The following is a 20181-nucleotide window of genomic DNA, read 5'->3' on the forward strand; positions in this document are numbered from 1 at the left end:
ATTAGGCCATTCGGCCCTTCGAGCCTGCGCTGCCATTCAATATGGCCTACTCCTGCACCTATTTTCTATGTTTCTATGATCATGGCTGATCATCCAACTCAGTATCCTGTACCTGCCTTCTCGCCATACCCTCTAATCCCTTTAGCCACCAGGGCCACATCTAACTCCTTCTTAAATATAGCCAATGAACTGGCCTCAACTACTGTGGCAGAGAGTTCCAGAGACTCATCACTCTCTGCATGAAAAATGCGGTTCTAAAGGATTTCCCCTTTATCCTTAAACTGTGACCCCTTGTCCTGGACTTCCCCAACATCGGGAACAATCTTCCTGCATCTAGCCTGTCCAACCCCCTAATAATTTTGTAAGTTTCTATAAGATCCTCCCTCAATCTTCTAAATTCTAGCGAGTACAAGCCGAGTCTATCCAGTCTTTCTTCATATGAAAGTCCTGACATGCCAGAAATCAGTCTGGTGAACCTTCTCTGTACTCCCTCTAAGGCAAGAATGTCTTTCCTCAGATCTGGAGACCAAAACTGTACACAATATTCCAGGTGTGGTCTCACCAATACCCTGTACAACTGCAGTAGAACCTCCCTGCTCCTATACTCAAATCCTTTTGCTATGAATGCTAACATACCATTAGCTTTTTTCACTGCCTGCTGCACCTGCATGCCTACTTTCAATGACTGATGTACCATGACACCCAGGTCTCGTTGCATCTCCCCTTTTCCTAATCGGCCACCATTTAGATAATAGTCTACTTTCCTGTTTTTGCCACCAAAGTGGATAACCTCACATTTATCCACATTATACTGCATCTGCCATGCATTTGCCCACTCACCCAGCCTATCCAAGTCACCTTGCAGCCTCCTAGCATCCTCCTCACAGCTAACACTGCCCCCCAGCTTTGTGTCATCCGCAAACTTGGAGATGTTACATTCAATTCCCTTGTCCAAATCATTAATATATATTGTAAATAGCTGGGATCCCAGCACTGAGCCTTGCGGTACACCACTCTTCACTCCCTGCCATTCTGAAAAGGACCCGTATACTCCTACTCTTTGCTTCCTGTTTGCTAGCCAGTTCTCTATCCACATCAATACTGAACCCCCAATACCGTGTGCTTTAAGTTTGTATACTAATCTCTTATGTGGGACCTTGTCGAAAGCCTTCTGAAAGTCCAGATATACCACATCCACTGGTTCTCCCTTATCCACTCTACTAATTACATCCTTGGGTTAGGGCTTTGGAGGAGGAGAACGAGGGACGTTTATTGGCTATGGGAGATTTGAAGGCACTGTTGGTGAAAGTGATAGGAACCACTAAACTGCCAGAACTCCTGAAGACGGCTGATATAAAAATGCTGTGAATAATGCAATAAACAATGGCATGCTGTTTGGCACAGTCAGGCAGAGGGTATGGCAGGCCCTCAGACAATGTTACCCACTTAAGGTGGACCCCAAGGAATAAAGGGGAGATCCACTGGGAGAGGCAAATAATCGAGCAGCCTATCTGGAGAACCAGCTGTAAAGGAGGAGACTCGAAACTGAACAAGAAATAGAAGGCAACCAGTTAATGAACACTATATTCTGAACCTCTGTGGTGGATGTCATTCCTCCTCAAGTCAAGTCTAGATTGGAGGAGGTGGTGGGATTGTCATCTATGTCCCACCGATTCTGCGATGATTTGGTCCATGCGGTCGAGAAATATCGCAAAGATAGGAAAAAGACTTGCAGACCAGCAGGAAGAGGTGCAGAGAAAAATGATGCAAATGTAACTTGAAGAGCTCAAAAAGAAAGAACGTGGAAAAGGAAAGACAATGTTGTCAATAACAACAGACCTGATTGAAAAGACTGAAATAAGTGATGCACCAACACACAGTGAGTCCTATGACAGCCAAGCGGGGCCAGATGTTCCATGCCAATAATAAATGTCTTTAGGGGAGCGTTTCCTCAAAATGCCCTATCAGGAGTGAAATAAATCTGGATATAAGCCCAGACAGGATTGGGGTCCCCAAGCGAGGGAGGGACCTAAAGTAGGAGGTCAAGAAAGGCTAGTAAGGCGACAGGTAATGGATAAGGTGTGTTGGGGGTGTGAACAGGTATGGTGATCAGGAAATAATAATAATTATATTAAGATAGTGGTGAACATAGCTAGGGTAAGAACATTAAGAAGAGGTATTAAATACACCTAGGCTAGGATGCGGCAGGGATTTAAATACTCGCCCCATGTTTTTAATCAGATGTTAGAGGTAGGTTTGGAAGGTGTACCCTTAGAAAATATTTGATACAGTATGTGGATGATTTGTTGATTTGTTCCACAAGTGAGAAGCAATGTGAGCGAGACATTTTAATTCTCTTGGAAAAGATGGCATAGGAGGTCATAATGTATCCAGGAAGAAGTTGCTGTTTTAACAGCAGCAGGTAGAATATTTAGGATGAGTAATATCTAAAGAAGTAAAAGCTATCGCGCAGGATCAAATTGAAGCGATAATTAAAGCTCCCAAACCTCAGATAGTAGGACAGATGGATAATCTTGGGAATGGCAAGATATAGTTCAGACTAGATTGGAAAGTATGTTGAAATTGTGATGCCATTAAGGAAAATAATGAAGGAAAAAGGACACACAAGTCTGAGAAATGTTTTACAGTCAGAGCCTTTGAATGAAGGGGACAAAAAGGTTTTGCTTGTGGATGTTTCTTGTTAAAGGGATCATAATAGCAAGTATGCAGGGTTTGCAGTGGCGCTTCAGGATGAATTAGAACTTAAGGTAATTAAATTGGAAGCTTGCCTGCAATCTTGCTCAGCTCAGTTGGCAGAAATTAAGGCTTTAAGAGCAGCATGTGACATAAGGGAAGGTGAGAAAGCTGAAGTTTATACCGACTCAGCATATGTACATGGGGTCTGTCACATGTTTGAAGCAGTAGAGAAACAGAAAGGCTTTGAGAAAAGCAACGGAGACCCCATGCAAAGTTAGCAGTAAAGTACAGACCTGATAAGGGCAATGATGAAGCCAAGGGCACTAGCTATCATTAAATGCCAAGCACATAAGAAGGGAAATCAAAGTGCAGACAAAGCAGCCGGAACAGCATCTGGAGGATGATCAGCTGTTATTGCGCCTAGGGTAAGTTTGGATCAATTTAGGTGCGGGGACTGTAGTAAAGTTTCCGGTGAATGGGGTAATCCCGAGGTTTGGTAGACCTACATAAATCAATTTTGACAACGGATTGTTTTCATTCAGAGAGTAGTCAAGCTGCTGCTACAGGCCCTTAGAGTAAAACACAGATTTGGGTGTGTAACACCTGCACTCACATACATAGATACATAGAAAATAGGTGCAGGAGTAGGCCATTCGGCACTTCGAGCCTGCACCGCCATTCAATATGATCATGGCTGTTCATCCAACTCAGTATCCCGTACCTACCTTCTCTCCATACCCCCTGATCCCTTTAGCCACAAGGGCCACATCTAACTCCCTCCTAAATATAGCCAATGAACTGGCCTCAACTACCTTCTGTGGCAGAGAGTTGCAGAGATTCACCACTCTCTGTGTGAAAAATGTTTTTCTCATCTCGGTCTTAAAGGATTTCCCCTCTATCCTTAAGCTGTGACCCCTTGTCCTGGACTTCCCCAACATCGGGAACAATCTTCCTGCATCTAGCCTGTCCAACCCCTTAAGAATTTTGTAAGTTTCTATAAGATCCTCCCTCGATCTCCTAAATTCTAGCGAGTATAAGCCTAGTCTATCCAGTCTTTCTTCATATGAAAGTCCTGACATCCCAGGAATCAGTCGGGTGAACCTTCTCTGCACTCCCTCTCTGGCAATAATGTCCTTCCTCAGATTTGGAGACCAAAACTGTACGCAATACTCCAGGTGTGGTCTCACCAAGACCCTGTACAACTGCAGTAGAACCTCCGTGCTCCTATACTCTCAAATCCTTTTGCTATGAATGCTAACATACCATTCGCTTTCTTCACTGCCTGCTGCACCTGCATGCCTACTTTCAATGACTGGTGTACCATGACACCCTGGTCTCGTTGCATCTCCCCTTTTCCTAATCGGCCACCATTTAGATAATAGTCTGCTTTCCTGTTTTTCCCACCAAAGTGGATAACTTCACATTTATCCACATTATACTGCATCTGCCATACATTTGCCCACTCACCCAGCGTATCCAAGTCACCTTGCAGCCTCCTAGCATCCTCCTCACAGCTAACACTGCCCCCCAGCTTTGTGTCATCCGCAAACTTGGAAATGTTGCATTCAATTCCCTCGTCCAAATCATTAATATATATTGTAAATAGCTGGGGTCCCAGCACTGAGCCTTGCAGTACCCCACTAGTCCCTGCCTGCCATTGTGAAAAGGACCCGTTTACTCCTACTCTTTGCTTCCTGTTTGCCAGCCAGTTCTCTATCCACATCAATACTGAACCCCCAATACCGTGTGCTTTAAGTTTGTATACTAATCTCTTATGTGGGACCTTGTCGAAAGCCTTCTGAAATTCCAGATATAACACATCCACTGGTTCTCCCCTATCCACTCTGCTAGTTACATCCTCGAAAAATTCTATAAGATTCGTCAGACATGATTTACCTTTCGTAAATCCATGCTGACTTTGTCCAATGATTTCATCACTTTCCAAATGTGCTGCTATCCCATCTTTAATAACTGACTCTAGCAGTTTCCCCACTACCGATGTTAGACTAACTGGTCTGTAATTCCCCGTTTTCTCTCTCCCTCCCTTTTTAAAAAGTGGGGTTACATTAGCTACCCTCCAGTCACAGGGCATGGTGGAAAGAATAAATGGAACATTGAAGGCTAAGATAAATAAGATTTGTGTAACTACAAATTTGAATTGGATCGATGCCCTGCCATTGGCACTGAAGAGATGTTGCATGCAAACTAACCGTGTAACCCACCTAACACCACATGAGATGCTTACTGGCCGACCCATGCCGGTGGCACAATGGAGTTTGGAACAGTTAGTGGTAGAATTTAAGCAGTATATGCAACAGTTATTATATACAAGTCTATTTATGCACAGGAAAAGCAATAGCAGTTGGAGGTAGACCAGGAGGAAGGACCCTTTAAACCTGGAGACAAGGTGTATGTATGAGCTTTCCGAACCACCCACCGCTGTTCATGTAGGAGGTTGATTTACCTGGTACCATCTCAATCCTTACATGAGGGCTGCACGCAGGTATGACTCGATAATAGCCCTGAGGTAAGTGAAAGGAGGACAAAGAAGTAAGGGAAGAGCAGAGCTCTAACAAGATAATGTGAGGTTTTCGGAGACATTAGTGACTATGAAACTGGAGTAAATAAGGTCAGAGTGAGGGGGTGTATGTGTCTTGTTTGGGGAACAATGCTGCACCTTCATACCTAATAATACTAGCCCGGAGGGGTCTTTCACTAAAGCCATGGATAAGCTAAAAAACCTAAGGAGTGAGGTTAAACGAAACGCAGGGTTCAGACATCAATTGTTTGGGTGGCTGGAGAGCATATTGGGGGGTTAGGGAGCATGGCTGATTAAAATTGGTTGACCATTGGGGTCGCACTACTTGCAGTGGCAATCATGTTGTGCTGTGTTTTCCCCTGTCTCTCCTGGTGAAAGCTACTGTGAAGCAACTGCCAATGATAACGGGTGAAGACGAATCTGACCCTCAAGGAAAATGGACCTCGGTGATAGAATACTACTACGATGGAGAAGAAGTGTTAGGAAAATGCAAAACAAAGTGTGTAAGGGGAGCTGGATCTTTTTTTCCTGCCTCACGTAAAAACGGTGGGTTTTTGACCCAGTCTCCCAGGGAGCCAAAGAAAGAACACTGCACGGCATTACACTAAGTTAATTAAAATACCTTGCATTTTAGGGCTCTATGAGCGATTGGACATGGGGTGTGTGTGTGTGGTTTTCTTTGTCTGTTGAGACTTGGAAGAATCTCAAAGGAGGAAGTTATATGGAAGTTATATAGAAGAACACTTAATTAAAACATTTATCATAGCCAGCAGATGTCAGCTATTTTATGTGATCAGACTTCAGCTTATTATACTTAGCCTCACGTGATTGTTAGCCATTTAGCGGAACTTAATTAAATCATTTATCTAGTAATCAAGGCACTAAACAAGTTACTTATTTCTACTTTTGCACCTTTGTATTCTTAATAAATACATTTGTATCTTTGTGTGTAAACATAAACTAATATATAACAGTATAATATGGTGTGTGTAACCTTGGCTTTAGCTAAAACATAATGGTGGCAAAATAGACATAGCTGAGAGATTAGAAGTAACAGTTTGAAATCTAAGGGTGGCGAATGATGGAGAGATATGAGGGGAAATGTAAAGTTTAAGAAAACTGAACCAAGGTCGGAAGTTAATGGTGGCGAGACAGAGAATATTAGAATCGAAGATAGATTGATGCGAGAGGAGTACAGCATGCAAGATAATGTAGCAGAGATAGGGCTGAAAAATGTAATTAAAAACTGCTTGTTTCTGTGAATTGGAGAGCAATTAGAGAACGGACAGGTGGTGTCATCTCTGAATGTTCCAGCCGATGTTTGCAAAATAAAGGCTTTCGCCTTCTTGAAGAATTCTCCGTGTCTGTGTCATCTTATCCAACTTTGAGTCTCTAAACCACGACATAAGCTGCTCTCTCTACGGTAGGTCAGCTACCTTTGAGAGCTGCTTCATCAGTCCCAGCCCAGTTCAGAAAGAACACCTTTGCAAATTCCCAGTCCACCAAACAGAGCCAGTATGTAAAGGGTAGACTGTATCTGACAAATTGATGTTGCTACTCAAGTCAGTGGTTACCCAGTTAAATATGACCTGCAAAGGACTATATATTTGGTTCAGGTAGTTTCAGAAGACATCAAATAAAGTCCATAAAGAACACATAAATCTGAAGCACCTGAATTTGGCTAAAGGAATTGGCTAAAGAGGGTAGAGAGGTCTGCAAGGAAGGATAGCACTGATCGATGATGTGGGTGCTGCAGCGGCAGATGTTGTATGCTGCAAAGACTTGTGTGTTGGGACTGTGACTATTTTATTACTAATAATTGAGAGGATAGGCTAGTAAATAGCGGAATCAAGAGATGACTGATGTTCAGTTTTGGTTTGGGTTTTGCAAACACCACTCAGCTTCAGACCTTGATCCAACCATGGTGAGGCATTTGACCCAGTGTGGATCAAGCAGTCCTGACAAAAATAAGTTGTTTGACCCGATAAGTTCCTACAGCAGTAGAAGCTAAAGAACTGTAGATGCTGGTTTATACCAAAGATAGACACAAACTGCTGGAGTAACTCAGCAGGTCAGGCAGCATCTCTGGCGAAAAATGATGGGTGACGTTTCGGGTCGGGACCCTTCTTCAGACCTCCAGGGATTTGTTCTTTACGTATAAATATTCATTCCCTCTGCCCCCATTGCACAGTCTCTGCAACGAGCAGCAACATGCATTTCAGTTACAGCCTAGGTTGATGTGACTGCATTCTGTATTGCTTTTGTGTGAAAGAATGTACCTGTGTTATATTCTAGAAACTCGGGAATTATCTGAACAGCTGTACCACAGGCATGACCAGTTATGGAGAGCAGATCTTCAGTCACACAATTAAAATGCTACCAGGATCTTGCACCATTTCCAGTAGCCAGTCTCTCACCCAATTCTATTATTACATGAAATAAATCAAATTCGCTTTTGTGACAATGAAACTATCAGGATGAGTGCAATTGGATTATCTCATCAGCACTTCTGGCTGAAGACAATTGCATCAACTTCAGCTTTGTCACAGATACTGATGTGCTAATCTGACTATAATTGTTAATGGGAAAATTCTTAAACCCTCGTCTTACTGCCAGCTGCTTTTTAATTGTGCATCAACATTCATGACTGGATCCTGTGGAATTGTTCAAAGTCTGATCATTATTATAGGGTGGAAAATCTATGACAGTAAACAGGAGCCTAGCTACCTAATGCAAGTCCAACAGAATCTGAATATGGATTGGATCCAGTCACACAACTTGATACTCAAGTTCACATCATTGGACTGTTGTGCATGATGGCACAAATGACATAGGTAGGAAATGGGATGAGGTCCCACAAATTAATTACAGGGAATTAGGCAAATATTGAAAAGCAGGACCTCCAGCATAGTGATCTTCAAATTACTTTCTGTGTCATGTGCCAGTGAGGGTAGGAATAGGAAGATTGGACAGATTAATGCACAGCTATGGACTTGACGCATGGGGCAGATATCAGATTTTTGGACCACAGGGATCTCTTCTGGGCCAAGGGTGACCTGTAAAAGAAGAATGGGTTGCACCTGAACTGGAGTGGAACCAATATCCTGTCAGATAGGTTTATTAGTGCTACACGGGTAGGTTGATGAACTTAGGATAGTTAGTGAAAGTATTTTTATGACAGTTAGTATTACAGTTGAGGAGGTGTTGGAACATCTTAAGCCATATGAAGGTGGATACATTTCCTGGGCCTGATCAGATTTCCCGAGGACACTGTGGAAGCTAGGAAATAAATTGATATCACTGTGATATACTAATCATCATTCAATATGGGTGAGGTAATGGAAGACTGGAGGGTGGCTAATGTTGTGTATCTCTTTAAGGAAGGTTGCAAGGAAAATCCTGGGAAGTATAGACCAGCGAGCCCAACATCTGTAGTAGACAAATTACTGGAGAGTAATCTGAGTGATAAGATATATATATATATATATATATATATCTAGACAGAGGCTGATTAGGGATAGTCAGCATTGTTATGTACGTGGGAGATCTCACAAATCTGATTGAGTTTTTTGAAGAAGCAACTAAGAAGATTGATGACTCATAGTCATAAAGTCATATAACATGGACCGCCTGGGCCTACGCAATCTCCTGGTTGCTAAACACTTTAACTCCTGGTTGCTAAACACTCCTCACATCTCCACACTGACCTTTCTGACCTGGGCCTCCTCCACTGTCAGAGTGAGGCCAAATGCAAATTGGAGGAACAGTAACTCATATTTTGCCTGTGCATCTTACACCCAGCAGTACGAATATTGAGTTCTCTAACTTCAAGTAACCCTTGCTTTTCCTCTCTCGCTATCCCTCCCTCACTCTAGTTCTGACTCGTTTCACTGTCCTGATTAATTTTACTGTTTGGATGCCTCGTTGTCACCTTCCCCTCATCAACAATGAACCATTGTACATTTTCTTGATCATCATTTGCTTTGATCTGTTCTTTTCATACCTTACATGTCCTTTGTACCCTTCATATCTCGATTCCCTTTCCTCTGATTCTCAGTGTGAAGAAGGGTCTTGACTCGAAACATCACCTATTCCTTCTCTCCAGAGCTGCAACCCGTCCCGCTGAGTTACTCCTGCATATGTTGCGCCTGTTACAAAGTATAAATAAGTTTCAAGGATTCGGATCAATGAATGGAGAAAGCAAATTTAGGAGAGTACAAACTACTATATTTATTAAAACAAAATAGAGAAAAAGTATTAATAAAGCAACAGGTTTCACGCCTCTCAGCGCACTCAAGACTCCTGCCTGCGATGGCTAGCCTTAAGAACGAATCCTGACATCTGCACGCACCATGGTCCAGGCTCTCTCTCTCTCTCTCCCCCAGAAGGTGAAGTCTTTCTCTAACAGTCGAAGCATGCACTCATACAATAAAATAATCTTGTGTTTCTACCCTCATCTACGAACAACAGGTGACAATGTGCCAAACTATTCTCCTTTGTGCCACAATAGCTTGAGTCATTTGTTCTATGAGACACTGAGCTAGTCTTGGATGTCTCTGGGAATACAAAAGTTGATCTTTGTGAACTTGCAGGTGGCCTCATGATTTACTGGTTGCACTATGTTTGCCTAAGCCTTAGTTCAAAACATCTATTTGTTTTCCATTAACCTTCACCTGTTCATTCCATCAGTGGTTATGGATTTATTTGATCTTATATGCGTGTGCATGTTTGGGCATATTTGTAAACAGTTAGTATTGTTTCGCCAGTCACAAAAGGCTTTACTTTTCTGGATGTGGAAGTTCTTGATTTATTTTTGTTAAACCAACCCTGACAACATATACCAATGAAAACTGAGGATTCATTGCCTAGCTTGTGGATGGCAGCTTTCAGGATCTTCAAAAGGGAGAGTGCAAAGTTCCCTAACCACCACTTGCTTCACTTTCATATGTTTCCTGGGATCATGGAGCAAGTGGGTGCTCTACTTCCTTGAATGGGGTGGGAAATTGCAACCTTCACGTAGTCCACCCTGTTTCGACTAATGCAATCAACCCAATGTGCACAAACAAATAGATGTAGTTTTTTATGCCACTTGATCTACAACTTTAGGCTGTGTACGCCATACCCAAGAAGATTTCCTTAAATTATTTGGTTTGTATAGGAATCTCTGGGTTTCATGAGCTGATGATCAGTCCAGCAGAAATCAGCATCTTCATGACTTGAGTCCCGCAAATGTCTTCAAATCCCAACTCCTCACAATGATGTAGTCCAGGAGGAGCCCTTGTGTTGGACTTGTTAGTTGTAAGCGAAGGGAAGTTAAGGGCCTGTCCCACTTACGCGATTGTTTTCAGCGACATGTCGCCTGTATGCCAGGCGACATGGTGACGCCTGTATGCTCGTGAGTAGTCGGCCAAAGAGTCGTACTTTTTCTGGTCGCCGCTGGATTTTCAACATTTTGAAACATTTCGGCGACCTGGACATATGACAATAAAACACACTTGAAAATTGAATCTCTCGTGACAATTGAAGTTGGGAAGGTGAGAAGTGATACGTGTTTGAGCATCAAGAAGACAAAAGGTTACATAATTGAGAAGACTAGAATAAGTCAGTGAAGTTATGCTGCAGTGAACCTTCATCTGCGTTTGACTTTGAGTTTAATTTATTGTCAGGTGTACCAACGTACATCTTCCAAATTAAGTGGAAATGGACAGTTGTTGCAAAAACTTGATTAAGTATTAAAGTATCAACAAAAAATGAGGACACAGAAGGCGTGGTTTATCTGGAACTGTTGAAAGCGGAATTTTATGAAAAAGAAGAAATGTAGTGGTGGAGAAAATCAATCAGAAAGGGTGGGTGGCAAGGAGAACCAACCATTCTGAGCTGGGTCAGACTTGTTGCTTTGAGGTTGTGATGGTGACACATAACCTGACATGCTTTTGATTAGTGATATGCAAAAATGACATGAGGTGCAAGTGAACAGAAATAAAGGAAACTGGCTAACATGATGGATGGATAAGATTAAAAAAAATGCTACTAGTATACTGCTGTAGCAGCTTCAGGAAGTAGTTGGCGATAAGCCTGGAAAGAGCATACGTCATTGGTGTACTCAAACCTGAGTTGTCTTAGACAGGATTGCTGTGGGGATAAGCTGTAGGTGGCATCAGTGTGATGGGTCAATGGGGGCAGTTAGAATATTTGAACATAATGAAAAGAGCACAGCACCACAGCCTGACCAGCTGGTTATGCCGTACATCATTTTGCAACTTATTTTATTCTCATTCTTACTCGTGAAATTCCCTTTGTTTTATCAATCCCCAGCCCACACTCACCTAAAACCAATGGTTTTACTTATTTATTAACCTTTAAGCCCGTGTCCCACAGGTGATTTTTTTCAGCAACTACAGGCGACTAGGCTGCTTTCACATGCTCGCAGGGTGATGCCCGTATGGTCGTGAGTAGTCTCCTCAAGTCGCCTAAAGAGTCATAACATTTTTCTGGTCGGCACTGGATTTTGAAATGTTCAAAACTTTTCAGTGATTGTGGGCTTGATGTAGCTTGTCTTCTCCTGTCGTAGGTTGTCGCCAGAATGATGCAGGTTGACGTTGGTTGTCGCCGGGTGCTAACTTCAGTGAATTCTATTGGCGACTACCTACGTCAACAAGCAACAGGTACTGGTGACTGAATAGTCTTCAGTTCTATTCAGTTGTCACCGACAGGGTCGTTGCTTGTCATAACTTGGCGCGGGTGGACATAGGTTAATAAGCCTAATCCAGGCATCATTCTGGTAAACCTCCTCTTCATCCTTTCCTTAGTCTCCATATCCTTCCTATATTGGGGAAACCAGAATTGCAAGCAATACTCCAAATGCGGCGTAACCAAGGTCCTATAAAGCTGCATCATAACTTCCTGACTGTTGTGATCAATACCTCGACCAATGAAGTTAAGCATACAGTATGCCTTCTTTACCACTTTCAGGGAGTTATGGACATAGTCCTCAAGAACGTTCTATACATCAATGTTGTTAATGGTCTTGCCATTAATTGTTTATATTCTTTTGGGGAATGTACAATGGGAATGGTACAGTGGTAGAGTTGCAGTCTTACAGCATCAGAAACCAGAATTTGATCCTGATTATTGGTGTTGTCTGTACAGAGTGTGTACGTTCTACCTGTGACCATGTGGCTTTTCTCCAGGTGCTCTGGTTTCATACTACACTTCAAAGACTTTCCTTCGCTCCATAAATGCTGCTGCAGCCGCTGAGTTTCTCCAGCACTTTTGTCTACCTTTGATTTTCCAGCATCTGCAGTTCCTTCTTAAACACTTCAAAGACGTACAGGTTTGTAGTTTAATTGGCTTCTGTAAAATTATAAATTGTCCCTTGGGTGTAGGATAGCGTTGGTGTACGGGGTGATCATTGGCCGGGCGATCACGGGCCGAAATGCCTGTTTCCTCACTATATCTCTCGAAAATATTTTGACCTCACACTTGCTCAGATTAAACACCATTTGCCACTTCTCCACCCATTTCCATAGCTGATGTATATCGCACTGTATAATTTGACAGCCTTCTTCACAGTCCGTGATGCCAGCAATTATGATGTAATCTTCAGTCTTATTAACCGACGTGTCTACGTTTACGTCCAAGTTACTCTCCAGTCATCAGGGACCTTGCCTGTGGCAAGAGAACCTGCAATTTTCTGGCATTGAGAAACAGAATCTAAGCAGTTAAATGTTTGATATCAGCTGAACCTTACCTCTACACAAAGTGGCACTTTGAGTGGGAGATTGAAACAGAAGACTGAGTACATCATAAAATTGGGGGCTTATGAAATGCGGAACAGTCAAATACAATACATTCAGAACCAGAATTATCTGCTGCGTGCACAATCTTACAGCCAAAATCAGAGTGAAATAGTAACAGCAGCTTCATTGGCAATTCTTCCAATTATAGGCTTGGAAAAATGTACCATATAGTTTTGATGCTGTAGGGATTCAAGTTTTCAACTTACCTCCAATTCAATTCTATAAAAGTGTCAAGCTTACATGATATTTCTACAGTGTACCTTGACCTGCTGCTGCAATGATAAATAAACTGACAATGTGTGCGCACAGGGCCTGACATTACATCCCTAATGTACCTGAAGGACCCTTGGTGGATTATTGAGTTCCTGTCTGTAGCAAATGAGTGGAGCAGATCCAGCGTATCTTGTGCAAAAGCAGAGAAGCAGAAACGAAGATGAGCATTCCTGGAAGTGTCATAAATGTAGCAACTTAAAGTAGCCCTCCTTGTTCGGCAGGAGAAGAGCATTTTGGAGAATACATTTTCAGCCATGTACATGAGGATCAGTTACAGGTAGAACATACACTGTAGCACTAAGCAAATTACAGTATGTAGCAGGAACAGGCCCCTCAGCCCACGATGTCTGTGCCAAACAGAATTTCGTTGTCTTGTACAATGACAATAAAGATTTATCTATCTATCTATATAATGCCAAATTAAACTAAATTCTTCAGCCTGTGCATTATTTATATCTCTCAATTCTCTGTGTATGTATATTCATCAATGCGAAAGCAAACCACAGAAGTCGTGATGAAAAGTTTCTGGAAAAGGAAATGTATTGTCTATCAGAGGAATGAAAAATAATGAAATGTCTGGCCAGCTTTCCATGAAAGCAATAAATATCCTCAAGAAGGTTGCATGTCACTTAAGATTTGTGGGGAAGATCTTGTTTGTTAAACTATATTAAAAGATGGAGAGAGCAAGGGAAAAGGAGCATATTTTCAGCAAAGGATGTGGAGTTTAGAACTGTTCTGCTCATTTTGAAGGGTTTGCACTTAAAATGACAAAGAGACTACGTGCCATTATATTTAGTTAAATATATAGATATAGAAAACATGCATAGTGTGAAGCTCAGATTTGTCCATAAGGAACGCGAGGAATTCCAGCCAGTAGAGGTGCAACCTAACCCTCTAGTACGTCACCTCCGCCTCAGCAGGGATACCAATGATCTAAAATTCTGAAACCTTGTCCTCTGCACCAACTCCTCAGCTATGCATTAATCTGTCCTATTTTCCTATTCCTACACTCGCTAGAATGTGGCACCTGGAAGAATCGGAGATCACTACCCTTGAGGTCCAGCCTTTTTATCTAATTTCCTATATTTTTCTTGTATATTTTCATTATGTTTTTTGGTAGAATTAAGTTACCTTCCAGGTTAATTTGGAAGGCAGCTATGACTGGATCCGGATTCTCAATCCAACCTTGCAATGCTGACAATCTCCTATAATGATGGATATTAATAAGCCCAGCGGACTGTTTGTGATATAAGTTACATATCTATGCTTCAGATTTATTTAGTTAATTACATTTAAACTTTTTCAATTTTTCATATTTACTCTCCAGATACCTAGTCCTTTGACAAAATCACTGTGTTACAGTATCACCAATATTTCAGTTTGTGTTCACATAATTAATAAGTTTTCACTTTAAATGTTCATTACTTGGGTATCTTTACTCCTCACAATGGGAAAAGTTTTATGCTACTGCAAATAGTTTGGAGGTTGTAGTTGCGTGAAAGCTTTATATGAGCATATTGTCACACATTTACAAATTGAGCTCTTGGTAAACAAAAATGCTAATCATGTAAAGATATACATTTGTGAAATTTAGTTAATTCCTGCTTTGTGAAAAGAATATCTCAAAGGTATTATGTTGTTCAAGGCGGATGCATCTGTTGAGCAAATTCACTCTGTGCCATTCATTATTTGCCACTTCCTAAATGGGGATCATGACAGAAGCCTCCTCATGGCAATCCCCGAAACGGCGACACAATGCACTCTGTGACGCATCGGGCGACCAATTCTGTCAACATGTTGGATGACGACAGAAGCCAAAAGCGAGCTATACGTCGTCTGACACACGAGCGAACGAACTTGCTAAATTTGCCAATATTATGCATCTGCGTAAGTACTGGTGATGCAACACTGTGTCTTCAAAATCCAAAATACTCTGTTTTTCTACTTTTTTCTCTCATTAACAGATCTCACATTTTTCCACACTATGTCAGATCCCAGCCCATTTACTCAGCTACTTTACATTCCCTGAATCCTCCCTGCAAACTTCAATAGGCTTTTCTTCTTTTCATAATCCATTTACAATTCTGCTCAGTGCTTATTATTTATTATTTCCCAGGTGCTTCATTACAACTTTCTAAACCATAGATTCCAGCAGTTTCTCTTAAATTGATACCTGCCTTCCCTCTCATTACTTTCTTAAATGGCGCTGTCATTTTTACTACCTTCCAGTCTCTAGGAACTATTTTAGAATCTATAATATACTAGACTAAGTGGGACCCGTTGGGTCCCATGTTCACAAGGGAGGGCTGGTCCCCCAACGCAATATTTCACCTCTCCACCAATTCCAGTATTGGTGGCCAGTGAGGGAGGGGGGGGGGGGTCTAGAGCACTAGTATGGCTGTTGTGGGCTGAAGTGACTGGTTTCCTGAGGTCTAGTATGGACATTGTGGGCCAAATGGATTCTTGGGGTGCCAGCTCAGTCACTCAACCCTGATGTGCTGGCAGCTCACTCACGGCTGATGGGCTGGGAGTTGACTCACGGATATTCCTGGAAATTCCATTTCAAACAGGGTGCAAGGCCACCAAATTCAAATGCAATTTCTTACCATTTCAAGCAGGATGAAAGGCCACCAAATTCAAGTCAGTTTCGTACCACTTCAAGCAGGGTGCAAGGCCACCAAATTCAAGTGCAGTTTCATGCCACTTCAAGCAGGGTGCAAGGCCACCAAATTCAAGTGCAGTTTCATGCCACTTCAAGCAGGGTGCAAGGCCACCAAATTCAAGTGCAGTTTCATACCACTTCAAGCAGGGTGCAAGGCCACCAAATTAAAGTGTAGTTTCATACCACTTCAAGCAGGGTGCAGGGCCACTAAATTCAAGTGCTATGTCATGCCACTTCAAGCAGGGTGCAAGGCCACCAAATTCAAATGCAGTTTCATATCCATTTCAAACCGGGTGCAAGGCCACCAAACACGTGCAGTTTCCTACCACTTCAAGCAGGATGCAAGGCCACCAAACTCAAGTGCAGTTTCATGTCACTTCAGGCAGACTGCAAGGCCACCAAACACAAGTGCAGTTTCATGACACTTCAACCAGGGTGCAAAGTCACCAAATTCAAATGCAGTTTTATGCCACTTCAAGCAGGGTGCATCGCCACCAATTACAAGTGCAGTTTCATGCCATTTCAAGCAGGGTGCAAGGCCACCAAATTCAAGTACAGTTTCATGCCACTTCAAGCAGGGTGCAAGGCCACAAAATTCAAGTGCAGTTTCTTACCACTTCAAGCAGGGTGCAAGGCCACCAAATTCAAATGCAGTTTCATACCACTTCAAGCAAGGTGCAAGGCCACCTAATTCAAGTGCAGTTTCAAGTATGGTAGTAGGCCACAACATTCAAGTGCAGTTTCATACCACTTTAAGCAGAGTGAAACCACTACAAAACCACATAAAACACCACATAAAAAACACACTCACAGTTCAGTAGACATTCAGTGTGTGCAGTTGGTTCACAGCTCAGACAGTCGTGACCTCTCTCTTCCCCCATCTTGCAGAGACTGAGCCACACCCACATTTCCGGGTTTTATAATCCCCCCTCCCACCTGAAGGGGCGTGCCCTTCATGGCGTGATTGACAGGAGAAAGAATCTCAACATTTTTTAAACACTAATAACTCTTTTATTTTTTTTATTGATGGGAAAAATCCTCTGCACCTGATGAGTGGAGGTGGCTAAAAATCACAGCCATAAGTGGCAGCGTTTTTTCTAAAATGAATATACAGTGCAAACAGGAAGTGGTCAAGTTTAGACTTTGATTTGATTTGATTTGTTTATTTGTTCCAAACAAGTAAAGACATAAATAGGAATAAATAACAACAACAAAATCGAAATAGTCAAACAATTGGACATTCCAGGCAATATTTGCAAAGCAATGAAAAGCATAAAGCAAAATTTAAATGTCCAACACTTTTTCTTTACAAGCTCGAAAAGGAGTGAGAAGAAGAATAACTTATTTAATCTCACCCCTTCTCCCTAAACCCTTCTTCCATATTTAATAATTAATTGATTAATAATAATAATACCCCAGACAATTTTTAGAGATGCATACAGACATATATATATATACATACAACTGATATACACATACAAATAATATGTATGAAGTAACCAAAAAACATAAATAAATAATAAATAAAATAATAAATAAACATTAACCCCTGTTTGTCAACCATCCCCTTCATCCCTGAACCTTGTAAAAAAAAGTTTTTTGTATGTCATTTTGAACTGGTTCATGTTTGGACATTGCTTTAACTCCACATTCAAACTGTTCCACAATCCTACTTCACAGACCGAAATACAAAAAGTTTTTCTAAAATTAAATATTCTTCTTAAATTATAACCCCCCACTCGCTCATTGAATAATTTTTGTATATTTCCAGGTAAGTTTTTATTTTTGGCCCTAAACATTATCTGTGCTGTTTTAAATGCAACCAAATCTTCTAATTTTAATAATTTTGACTGTAAGAATAATGGATTAGTGTGACCCAGATACCTGACATTGAGAATAATACATATTGCTCTTTTTTGCAGAATAGTTAATGAATGTAGCAAACTTTTATAGTTATTGCCCCAGACTTCTGCACAGTAATTTAAATAGGGTAAGATTAGTGAACAGTAGAGAATGCGGAGTGATTTGTGATCCAGAACCTGCTTAACTTTGTGTAATACAGAAATGCTTTTTGACAGTTTGGATTGTACATGTTTAATGTGTGATTTCCAGCTGATTCTATCATCCATTATAACCCCAAGAAATTTATTTTCATGAACTCGTTCAATTTCAACCCCATTTATCTTTATATTTGCTTGTGTATTTGTTCTGCAATTACCAAATAACATTATTTTGGTTTTGCTCAAGTTTAATGATATTTTGTTCCTGTCAAACCATGTTTTCAGTTTGCCCATTTCTTTTGTTATTCTGTCCAGTAGTTGTTTTAAATTCTCCCCAGAACAAAAAACATTTGTGTCGTCTGCAAACAAGACCAGCCTCAAAGCATTGGACACATTACAAATGTTGTTTATATACATGATGAATAGTTTTGGACCCAACACTGACCCCTGGGGGACACCACAAGCAATGTCCAAACATGTAGAACTGTAGCTGCCCAGCTTCACAAACTGTTGCCTGTTACTTAAATAGCTTTTTATCCAATCCAGTACTAGACCTCTGATGCCATACCTTTCTAATTTTTTTAATAAAATATCATGATTGATCGTATCAAATGCTTTCTTTATATCAATAAATATCCCAGCTGCATATAGTTTATTGTCAATAGCGTTTGTGATATCTTCAATTGATTCCATTATTGCAAGTGATGTTGATCTGTTTGATCTGAATCCATATTGACTTTCAGTGATTAGTTTATGCTTTTCTACAAATATGTCTAGTCTATTGTTGAACATTTTTTCTAGTATTTTGGAGAATTGAGGGAGTAAAGAAACAGGTCTGATCATATGCCTTTGAATCATATGCCATTTCAAACTAACCACCACCAATAACCATTTGCTGTGCTTAATCTCAAACCAACCACAACAAACAACAATTTGCTGTGATATATTTCAAACCAACCACCACCAACAACCATTTGCTGTGCTTTATTTCAAATCAACCACCATCAACCATTTGCTGTGCTTTATTTCAAACCAACCACATTTTCATTTTTAAACCACATTAAGGGCACTCATGGTCAGTAAAGCCATACTCACAGTTTAGTTGACATGTGTTCAGTGTTATTCACAGCTCAGACTGAGAGACGTGACCCTCTCGCTCCCCCATCTTGCAGAGACTGACTGAGGCACTCAACACTTCCGGGTTTTATAGTCCCTCCGGAAGGGGCGTAGCCTTCAGGAGAAAGAATCTCAACATTTTGTAAACACTAAAACCCCTGTCCCACGGTGCGAGTCCACCCACAAGTTATCCCGAGTTAAAAACAAATCAAACTCGTGGTACTCACGTAGAATGAACGTAGCGGGAACGTCGGAGCTCATGGACGTAACTTAACGACTCGTAACACTAATGGCAGGTACTCGGGAATCGTGGTAACTCGTGAAAATGTTGAAAGATTTCCACGTCAAATATCCTCTTGAAGGAAAATTTGGATACTTTTAAACTCGTTGTAATACCGTAGTAGCCCGTGCGTTTATCGTATTAACTCGTGGGTACTCTTAACTCGGTAGCTGGACAGAGAAAAAAAAGGTGAGAAAAAAAAGGTTGGCCAAGTCTGCCTGTCAGGAATGATCCCTTGATGCTGGAGACACCTGGGGGAATCTCACCTTGGCCTTTGGAATAGAGCGACCAACAAGCAATATTTCCACATTTCCAAGGGCAGGTCACTTCCCTTGTTTATGTGTCTTTCACATTACTGCTTCAGAGGTTTGGGTGGAAACAGGCTCTTCGGCCAACTGAGCCAGCCGTCAAACACTCATTTACCTCAATCTAATTTCTGCCCGCATTCACATCAATTTCCTACCTGAGCCCCATTCGACCACTCACCGACACATCGGGGGAAGGTGACAGTCCTTCAGGTGTTTTTGCCATTCATTTCTCATTGAGTCATGGGTTCATACAACACAGCAGGTGTTGCGGGGAGCATTCATGCAACAAAGCAGCGTGCGGGGAGCGAAAGGGAGCACTTGGGGGAAACTCCATAAAAAAGTACCGGAGGTTAGAATCGAACCCAGGTCCCTGAAGCAGTGACACACGCTGCTCAAGTGAACGTATAATGAAATGAATGAGGATAGACAATAACCAGATGAATTGAACTCATCTAAGAGCATAGATTGAACGTGAGCAACAGGCGGAATAGAGGGCATCTGATGATT

The 20181-nt window shown here is 41.5% G+C and overlaps 1 long non-coding RNA gene across 1 annotated transcript; it reads left to right on the plus strand.

The window, feature by feature from the left end:
• Positions 1-1960: 1960 nt before the first annotated feature.
• On the plus strand, positions 1961-17878 carry LOC116971100. Its single transcript, XR_004411401.1, has 3 exons — positions 1961-2142; positions 13956-13960; positions 17866-17878. It is a non-coding gene; the product is annotated as an uncharacterized LOC116971100 (long non-coding RNA).
• The last annotated feature ends 2303 nt before the right edge of the window (positions 17879-20181 follow it).

Source organism: Amblyraja radiata, chromosome 3, assembly GCF_010909765.2.
Source record: "Amblyraja radiata isolate CabotCenter1 chromosome 3, sAmbRad1.1.pri, whole genome shotgun sequence".
NCBI classification, from domain to species: Eukaryota; Metazoa; Chordata; class Chondrichthyes; order Rajiformes; family Rajidae; genus Amblyraja; species Amblyraja radiata.